Source organism: Lithobates pipiens, unplaced genomic scaffold (assembly GCF_037356315.1).
Source record: "Lithobates pipiens isolate NorthernLeopardFrog02 unplaced genomic scaffold, aLitPip1_a1.2 Scaffold_1, whole genome shotgun sequence".
Classification (NCBI taxonomy): Eukaryota; Metazoa; Chordata; class Amphibia; order Anura; family Ranidae; genus Lithobates; species Lithobates pipiens.
In genome coordinates this window covers 207935493-207946357 of record NW_027507685.1, presented here as the reverse complement: position 1 = coordinate 207946357, position 10865 = coordinate 207935493, and positions in this window count along the sequence as shown.

Here is a 10865-nt window from a genome sequence, read left to right as displayed (position 1 = left end):
TCTCATGGATTAGTAAAACTTTTGTAAAGCCGTGCACTCCCAGAATATATGTATGAAATGCACCCTAGAAGAAGTGCACCACCAGCAGCTGGATGACTGAGTGGGGAAGATCCTAGCCAATCTGGCAGGAGTGAGTGTAAGAACTTGTACTGTATGAGATGGTATCTTGTTGACACCAGTCTAGAAAAATTAACCACCCATAGATCATTTTTTTATATACTAGTGATGGCAGTGATCACTTATATTGGGCCTGCGATCATAAACTGATGCTGGGGGGGAGTGGGCAGGGGAACTGACTAACTGCTACTGACATCTCCAGTGACACTAATACAGTGATCAGTGCTAATACTATATACTGTCACTGTACTAATGACACTGGTTGGGAAGGGGTTAACATCAAGGCACGATCAAGGGGTTAACCATGTACCTAACTATGTGTAATGCATGTAATATACTGTATGCTGCTTTTACTAAGTGATCTTGTCATTTTTTTACCTTTGCAGGTAATTAAAAACAGCAATACTGCCTGTCTGACACAGAGCTCTGTTCCGTAAATCACTGAGCCGATCAGTGGGCCCTTGGTAATTGCTGATCAGCTTGTTCTGTAACAAATAACAGCACAGCCACCCTACCCAGAAGTGCCGATCACGTACCAGATATGTGATCCAGCACACAGCGTCCACCCTGCCGAAGTAAATGTACATAGGGCAGTTGCTAAGTGGTTAAGAGAGAAGTATGGGTTTTATTTTTATTTTTGATTCATACTTAGCTTGGTGGATGGAGCATCAGACCGTCTGTCCCCCGCCGTCTCTGCACTGAGAACTGAGCCACTGAACACCGCAGATGGCTCAGTTTTCACAGATCCGAGAGGAAAGCTGCTGACGGTCTGTGTCTTTCCTCTCTGCTTCTCCGCGCTCATTGGAGAGCTGAGCTGTGGAAGAGCGGGCAGAGGCTGTCTCAGAGGCTTGCTGAGACTGCCATCAATCAGGGCAGCTGGTGGATCCCAACTTGAAAGTCGAGATGTCGCCCTACCTCTACTGATGGCAGTGGCATCAGCGGAGAGCGGACTTCAGATCCTTCTCCGCTGAAAACGGGTCACAGGAGTGCAAAACTAATTGTGTTCATGTGACTCTTAACCACTTTCAGACCAGACCAATTTGCTGGTCAAAGACCAGACCACTTTTTGCGATTTGGCACTGCGTCGCTTTAACTGACAATTGCGCGGTCGTGCGACGTGGCTCCCAAACAAAATTAACGTCCTTTTTTTCCCACAAATAGAGCTTTCTTTTGGTGGTATTTGATCACCCCTGCGGTTTTTATTTTTTGCGCTATAAACAAAATTAGAGCGATAATTTTGAAAAAAACGCATTATTTTTTACTTTTTGTAATAATAAATATCCCCCAAAAATATATAAAAAAACATTTTTTTCCCTCAGTTTAGGCCGATACGTATTCTTCTACATATTTTTGGTTAAAAAAATCGCAATAAGCGATTATTGATTGGTTTGCGCAAAAGTTATAGCGTTTACAAAATAGGGATAGTTTTATAGCATTTTTATTAATAATTTTTTATTATTATTTTTTTTGCTAGTAATGGCGGCGATCTGCGATTTTTATTGTGACTGCGACATTGTGGGGGACCCATCGGACATTTTTGACACATTTTTGGGACCATTGTCATTTATACAGTAATCACTGCTATATAAATGCAGTGATTCCTGTGTAAATGACACTGGCAGTGAAAGGGTTAACCAGTGGGTGGCAGTGTAGGGGTTAAGTGTTCCTAGGGGTGTGTTACTAACAGTGGGGGGGTTGGGCTTTCATTTAGTGTACACTGATCTCTGCTCCAATCACATGGAGCAGAGATCAGCGTCACTAGTTGCTAGGCAGAATGGAAAAATGTTGTTTATACAGCATTTCCTCCATTCGGCCGCTCCGTGAGACGATCGCGGGGATGCCCGCGGCGATCGAGTCAGCGGGTCCCGCGACCGGACTCACGGGGGTCCCGACCAGCGCGGGAGCGCGCCGCCGGCGGCGCGCTCCCGATGGCACGGCGGCAACGAATATTGGACGTACATGTACGCCAATATGCCTGCCCGTGCCATTCTGTCGACGTACATCGTCGTGCGCTGGTCGGGAAGTGGTTAAGAGAAGCCCAGTCTAAAAAGCTCAGGCTTGACTTCTCCTTTAAAGCGGTTGTATACCCGCTGAAGTTTTTTTTTTCCTGACCTGCAAAGGAAAAGGCATAATGAGCTAGTATGCACCGCATACTAGCTCATTATGAAATACTTACCTAGAAAAAGGCCCCGACATCTGGCCCGATCCACGCCGAGGGAGCTGACATGTTCCCTCTGCGTTTCTTCCGGGTATCGCAGCTCTGGCGCTGTGAGTGGCCAGAGCCACGATATCGTCATTCCCGCGCAGTGTTCAGCATCTGCTGGACTTTCAGCCGAGAATCCCCTGTGCGCATGCGCTGCTGCAGCCAGCGGTGTATTGCGAGGGGAATATCTCCTAAACCGTACAGGTTTAGGAGATATTTTTTTACCTACAGGTAAGCCTTATTATAGGCTTTCCTGTAGGTTAAAGTCAAAAATTTGACTATACAACCACTTTAATAGCACTTAGTTTTCCAACCACCCAATCGATTAATAAAAGTTTCAAAAAGTCCTAACCTAGATACTTCTGTTGAAATACGAAATAAATTGGGCTTGATCTTAAAATGTTGAACACCAAGGGAAGTTAAGCATTTATTAAGCAGTGCCACAAACTTATAATAGGTAAGCCATTCTGATGGCTAAGGAGGTGATTTTTAATCTGATTAAATGCAAATAAATAGTTTAGGTAGCAAAAAGGAAGGGTCAATAATTTGTCTGAACAAAATCCATTGACCTTTTTTCGAAGCTGATCCAATTTACCGTTGTGCAAGAAAATTTGAACCAAGAAATATATCCTGAAGCTCAGAAATGCAAAAAAAAAACGCCAAACATTGACCACATATAGTTCTGTCTATAATTAGTCAATGACATCACTGGGTATACCCTGTTCCTTTGTTTAGCTCAGCTGTCCACTAGGGAGCAGTCATTTTTGGCAAGCAATTGTCTAGAGTGGAACATTTCAATGGCAAGCATTTTTATTTTTCTGTGGGAGTCATTATTATGATTGACATGGATCATGCTTCAAAGGATTTACATCATGAGACTTTTTTTTCATTACATTTTTAGTAAAGGACTTGCCAAACTGTCTGGGTGTTTAGTTTACATTTTTTTGTGTTTGAGTGGGGGTACTGGGTGACTTTTACTCATTCAGTTGGGGGCAGATATATTGGGGACCTTTATTTTAAAGAAGGCTTATAGAGTCTAAAAAGCCCCCTGCCTGTAGATCTTGGGCATTATTATTAGTAATTAGTAAATTGGATCAGCTTCGAAAAAGGTCAATGGATTTTGTTCAGACAAATTATTGACCCTTCCTTTTTGCTACCTAAGCTATTTATTTGCATTTAATCAGATTAAAAATCACCTCCTTAGCCATCAGAATGGCTTACCTATTATAAGTTTGTGGCACTGCTTAATAAATGCTTAACTTCCCTTGGTGTTCAACATTTTAAGATCAAGCCCAATTTATTTCGTATTTCAACAGAAGTATCTAGGTTAGGACTTTTTGAAACTTTTATTAATCGATTGGGTGGTTGGAAAACTAAGTGCTATTAAAGTGGTTGTATAGTCAAATTTTTGACTTTAACCTACAGGAAAGCCTATAATAAGGCTTACCTGTAGGTAAAAAAATATCTCCTAAACCTGTACGGTTTAGGAGATATTCCCCTCGCAATGCGCCGCTGGCTGCAGCGGCGCATGCGCACAGGGGATTCTCGGCTGAAAGTCCAGCAGATGCTGAACACTGCGCGGGAATGACGATATCGTGGCTCTGGCCACTCACAGCGCATTATTAAAATTGCTGCCCCACACCAAATTAAATTTTGTGTGGGATTTTGTGTGATTTTAAAGGGGTTCAGGTTTGGCATCAGAACCTCGCTGAAGGTATGCTGAAATTAACCCAGGTATGGCTAGCTGTCAGTGTGCTTATGTCAGCCCTCAACCAAACTACTCATATAGTTGGTGTCATAGCTGATTGCATATATGGCAACATGGCAACTGCAGATCTAAATAGATGCTAGAATGTTACCTTTCCTGTCTGTACAGACTAGGAAGGTTTATTTCCACTTTACCACCATTAGCAGTCTCCAGGACCACAAACCCTCATTATGATCAAGCTCACATTCAGATGCTTTCTGAGTGGGGGTGCTGAAGCTTTCACCCATTTAAAACACATGCCATTTGCATAGTGGTCCAGCATCCACACTTCAGCCTCAAGGCTTCCTCTGGTGAGGAAGACACACATGCTAAGTGTGCCAAATCCTCTGGGCATGTCCCACAGGCCTGGAGGCTAAAAAGCTTTCTGCATTGCCATGTGGGACTGATAAGAAGACTGGTCTTCTGCCCAACAGTAAATGTTCTGCCCAGCAGAGGCAGAGCAACAGCATAGGATTATGTACTTAACCACAGCTTATTTTTGCAATCACTGACCCCAACAATTTGGTGTATATTATACTCACACTCAAATCAACCATATAGAACTCATTGGGGGACATTTACTTTAGCGCCCCAAAATTATCCTGCAGTGTCAAAAAATAGTGCTCAAATAAGGCCAATAAGACTTCGACTCTCAGAAACTAGGTTCTAATGCAAATGGAAAGCAACGCTTTAAATAATGTGATTTAAATAATGCTTAACCACTTAAGCCATGGACCATTTGGCTGGCAAAAGACCAGAGCACTTTTTGCGATTCGGCACTGCGTTGCTTTAACTGACAATTGCGGGGTTGTGCGACGTGGCTCCCAAACAAAATGTATGTCCTTTTTTTTCCACAAAGCTTTCTTTTGGTTGTATTTGATCTCCCCTGTGGTTTATTTTTTGTGCTATAAATAAAAAAAGTGTGACAATTTTGAAAAAAAATGCATTATTTTTTACAATTTGCTATGATAAATATCCCCCAAAAATATATAAAAAAAACTTTTTTTCCCTCAGTTAAGGCTGATATGTATTCTTCTACATATTTTTGGTAAAAAATGTAAAAAAAAAAAAAAAATCAAAAAAAAATCTCAATTGATTGGTTTGCGTAAAAGTTATAGCGTTTATAAAATAGGGGATAGTTTTATGGCATTTTTATTAATATTTTTTTTTTACTAGTAATGGCGGCGATCAGTGATTTTTATTGTGACTGTGACATTATGGCGGACACATTGGACATTTTTGACACATTTTTGGGACCATTGTCCTTTATACAGCAATCAGTGCTATGATTCACTGATTCCTGCATAAATGACACTGGCAGTGAAAGGGTTAACCACTAGGTGGCAGTGTAGGGGTTAAGTGTGTCCTGTGGCGTGTTTATAACTGTGGGGGAGCGTGGCTGTGTGTGTGACACGTCACTGATCTCTGCTCCTGATGACAGGGAGCGGAGATCAGTAACACTGTCACTAGGCAGAACGGGGAGATGCTTGTTTACATTAGCATCTCCCCATTCTTCCTCCCCGTGAGACGATCACGGTTATGTATATATGAACTAGTACCATAGGAAACCATGTTAACCACTTCAGCCCCAAGCCATTTGGCTGCCCAATGACCGGGCCATTTTTTACGATTCTGCAGTGTGTTGCTTTAACTGACAATTACGCGGTCATGTGAAGTGGCTCCCAAACAAAGTTGACGTACTTTTTCCCCCACAAATAGAGCTTTCTTTTGGTGGTATTTGATCACCTCTGTGGTTTTTATTTTTTGCGCTATAAACAAAAAACAGCAACAATTTTGAAAAAAAAGCAATTTTGAAAAACTTTTTGTTATAATAAATATCCCCCAAAAATATATTAAAAAAAAATGTTCTTTCCTCAGTTTAGGCCGATATGTATTCTACTACATTTAATTTTTTTTATTTATTTTTTAACCAAAAACACAATAAATTGATTGGTTTGTGCGAAAGTTATAGCGCTTACAAAGTAGGGGATAGAGAATAGAAATAGGGGATAGAAATGGCGGCTATCTGCGATTTTTGATCGGACACTTTTGACGCTATTTTGCGACCAGTCATTTATACAGTGATCAGTGCTATAAAAATGCACTGATTACTGTGTAAATGACACTGGCAAGGAAGGGGTTAAACACTAGGAGGCGTTCAAGGGGTTAAGTGTGTCCTAGGGAGTGATTCTAACTGTGTGGGGGATGGGCTACCAGTGGCAAAACATTGATCACTGCTCCCGATGACAGGGAGTCGTTATCTCTGTCATGTCACTAGGCAGAACAGGGAAATGCCTTGTTTACAAAGGCATCTCCCCATTCTGCAGCTCTGTGACACGATCGCGGGACAACAGCGGACATAGAGTCCGCGTTTCCAACGGTCACGGAGCTTGCGACAGGGACGCACGCGCCCACACGGCCATTCTGTCGACATAAATGTTCGTGCAGCGGTCGGCAATTAGTTAAATGGACTGTAGAGTGTTTTGGCAAACTGCAAAATGCAATAAAAAAATGCATAGGTGTGAACCTAGGGTCAGGGCCAGTTAACACTGGAGCGATGCGGGAACGCTGTGAATCCAGTGCGGGTTCCCGCATCGCATACAACTTGCAGGCAGTTCACACTGCGTTATGCGAACTGCTGGGAGTGTCAGTAGAAAGCTAATGACACCCCCAAATCAGTTTGCATATCGCAGAGCGAGCTGCAAATTCAGACAACACCCATGCGATCCAATTCTGCTGTGGAACAAAAAAAGGGTCCTGTGCGAGTTTGGCACAAAACGCGATGCAAAATCAACCATACAATCTGTATGGCTGAGTTTGCATCACACAGACATCGGATGTGATTTGCAGTGTGGGCCAAATCACATCCGATGTCAGACAGTACAGCAGTGTGAACCGGCCCCGAGGCCCCTTTCACACTTATGCAACTTTTCCTGTGACTCCTGCATCCATAGACCTCAAGATTACATTGGCATTGCTTCAGATCACATCAAATTTGCAGGAAAAAGCGCTGCTAAATCGCTGGTCTTTTAGATCGCAAAATTGTGAAAGGGGCCTCAAGTTGTATGAATAGTCAGCCAAGTGTGAAAGGAACCTAATGAGATTCATTGATAACACATCTGAATTAGGCCCCTTTTGCACTTGTGCAACCAATGCCTGTGTAATCTTGAGGTATATGGACCTCAAGTCGCATCAAAGTCAGACCAAAGTAGTGCAGGGACGAATTCAACCCACTTACAGGATGCAAGTGAGAATAGTGCCTAATTCAAAGGTATTGACCATGAATCTCATTCACACTGCTGCGACCTGAAAGTCACATTATTTTGCTGCCACTTTGCTGCTGCAACTTGGCCCCAACTTCTGGGAATGCCTGTGTAATATTACGCCCTATGTGCCTCAAGTCACATGAAAGTCAGACCAAAGTAGTACAGGGACTACTTTGAAGTTGTTGCAACTTGAAGTAGCACAGATATGAATGGTTATCATTGAGAATCATGGAGTACAACTTGTCATGCAACTCGGAGATCCAAATTTGCTGGAAAAGTTGCCCAACTGTGAAACAAGTCATATATATTTTAATAGAAAGGAGTTCTCATTTATACTTGCATAGTCCTTACTGTAAGGTGACCAGATGTCCCGGTTTCAGGGGACAGTCCCCGGATTGAGGACACTGTCCCCGGACCAGTTCTGTACCCGGATTTGACTTCAACAGGAGCTGGGGCAATTTTCAAAGACAGTCAGTGCAGAATAATAAAAAAAAAAATCTGAATTGCACGCCCCCACTCCTACTAGCTTAGGCGGGTGTATTTTTTCTATTATCTGTGTCCCTTTCTGATGATGATGTGCTGGTCAGAGCGGATGGACTATTTCTTCAGCTTTTGGCACATGCCCATTCAGCTCACATGTTCTTCTGCTTTGGCTCAAATCCCGGCCAGCCGCCTGCCTGCTTATCTGCTTGCCTTCCCCGGCAGAGTCATTTTCCTCCGCTCCCCACCCAGTAGTAGCCGGGGCCCGGAGAGTGAGACCTGAGAGGCTGTGAGGCCGGCAGAGGTGGCGACGGGCAGAAAGAGGCAGCGGAGCTCAGCTGGCGATATCCAGCAGCAGGAATAGAGGGGAAGCAGATCCAATCGTGGGGCTGCCAGTGACTTCAAGACTTCAACACAGGTGTGCTTTGGGGGTGTCTATGAATAGACTACATTGCACTGTGTCTGTCTCTCTGGCATAATGGATGGTATCAGAACTCACAGGTAGTAGGCACTTATTGGTCATAAGTTCACAAAATCGATGAAAAGAAAGAAAGGTGGGACTTTATATGAAGCATACACCCCTGGAGATATTACGATATACATGAAGATGGGTGGTACTAAGTATATTAGAACTATGGACATTCTATGATAGCATTGTAAAACAACAATTGGCAAGTCATTGGTTTATTGATATAAAAATAACAATGATAGTAATACCATAATAAAATATTGACATAGTAAGTTCATAATATAACCATTAAGTGCCCGTTCACACTACCGCGACTTGGGACGCGACTTGTCAGACCGCAAGTCGCCCCAAGTCGCTTGACATTAGTAATTCCATTAAAGTGAATGAGAGCCGTCTTAATGACCGCTACTCAAGTCGGAGCGACTTCCAAAAAGGTTCCTGTACTACTTCAAGGCGACTTATAGGCGACTTGTACCCATAGATTTCAATACAAGTCGCCTACAAGTCGGATCGCTGTCTGTAACCAAGCGACTTAACAGGAAGAAGAACACAATGGCATCCCTCCCCCTTCCCATACACTGATCACTTCCTGTGTGAAGTGTGGGTAGGTGAAGTGAAGAAGAAAAGAAGTGATTTAAAGAAGATTGAAAGAAGATAACATGTCATCCCGAGGCCGCAGAGAAGTGCAGCACAGGGAGCCAGTAGATAATGAATCCCTCATCAGACATGTGAGGCAGCGACCCTGCATATATAACAAGCAAGATCCCGACTACAAGGATCAATCCAAGAGGGATAGTGCTTGGTTGGAAATATGTAGAGTGACTTTCGAAGATTGGGAAACAATGCTGCCGACCGATCGTAGTGACAAATGTAAGTTTAACCTTTTTATTAAATTCATGGTGTTATTACTTGCCACGTCACTTGCCACGTCACCTGCCACGTCACCTGCCACGTCACCTGCCACGTCACCTGCCACGTCACTTGCCACGTCACCTGCCACATCACTTGCCACGTCACCTGCCACGTCACTTGCCACGTCACCTGCCACGTCACTTGCCACGTCACCTGCCACGTCACCTGCCACGTCACCTGCCACGTCACTTGCCACGTCACCTGCCACGTCACCTGCCACGTCACTTGCCACGTCACCTGCCACGTCACTTGCCACGTCACCTGCCACGTCACCTGCCACGTCACCTGCCACGTCACTTGCCACGTCACCTGCCACGTCACCTGCCACGTCACTTGCCACGTCACCTGCCACGTCACTTGCCACGTCACCTGCCACGTCACTTGCCACGTCACCTGCCACGTCACCTGCCACGTCACTTGCCACGTCACTTGCCACGTCACCTGCCACGTCACCTGCCACGTCACTTGCCACGTCACCTGCCACGTCACTTGCCACGTCACCTGCCACGTCACTTGCCACGTCACCTGCCACGTCACTTGCCACGTCACCTGCCACGTCACCTGCCACGTCACTTGCCACGTCACCTGCCACGTCACTTGCCACGTCACCTGCCACGTCACCTGCCACGTCACCTGCCACGTCACTTGCCACGTCACCTGCCATGTCACCTGCCACGTCACCTGCCACGTCACTTGCCACGTCACTTTTGTGTATTCTTTCACTGATGCTAACTGCTAGTGTTAATAAATGTTAATAATGAATGATCGTGAATGAATGATTCTTTTATTATTACATTATAGAAAAAAAAATAACCAACATATCATTTTTATTACATGAAATAAAGATTACATAGCAGGAAAACATTATAACCGTAATAACACATTAGCAAATTCTAGATGCAAAGCAGTGAGCAATACAGTTAGGAAATGGCATCCAATTGCCATTCTAAGTCACCGGCCGGTGAAATAAAGTATGATGCAAACTTTTCACGAACAGTGGCACCATCGCAGGATCCCCTTGCAGCAGTGATATGTGCACTTTCCAAGTCATGCATAAGGGAATCCTCAAAACGGTACCCGTCACGTACCCGTACAAAATTGTGCAGCACGCAAGCTGCTTTGACAGCAGTAATTGCATTTTCAATGTTTAATGCGATAGGCGTATGTAACAAACGCCATTTATTGGCAAGAATTCCAAACGTGCACTCAACCATCCTTCTTGCCCTTGTCAGCCGGTAATTAAAGACTTTCTTGGGGGTTGTCAGATTTCTATTGGAGTAAGGCCTCATTAGGTGTTGCGACAATGCAAAAGCCTCATCTGCGACAAACACATAGGGTATTGGGGGTTCAGTTGTGCCCGGAAGAGGACAGTTCTCAGGAATATCTAGCTGATTAGATCGTAGCCTTTCACCAAATGAGGAATTTGCAAAAATACGCGAATCGCAGCTACTTCCGTAGGATCCTATATCGATATAGGTGAAGCAGTAGTTTGCATCGACAACAGCAAGAAGTACAAAAGAACAATATTTTTTGTAATTGTAGAACATACTTCCACTACCAACAGGCTTAACGACACGCACATGCTTCCCATCTATAGCTCCAAGGCAATTTGGGAAATTGCACCGACGCCAAAATATTTCTGCTATATCACGCCAATTATCTTGTGTAGGC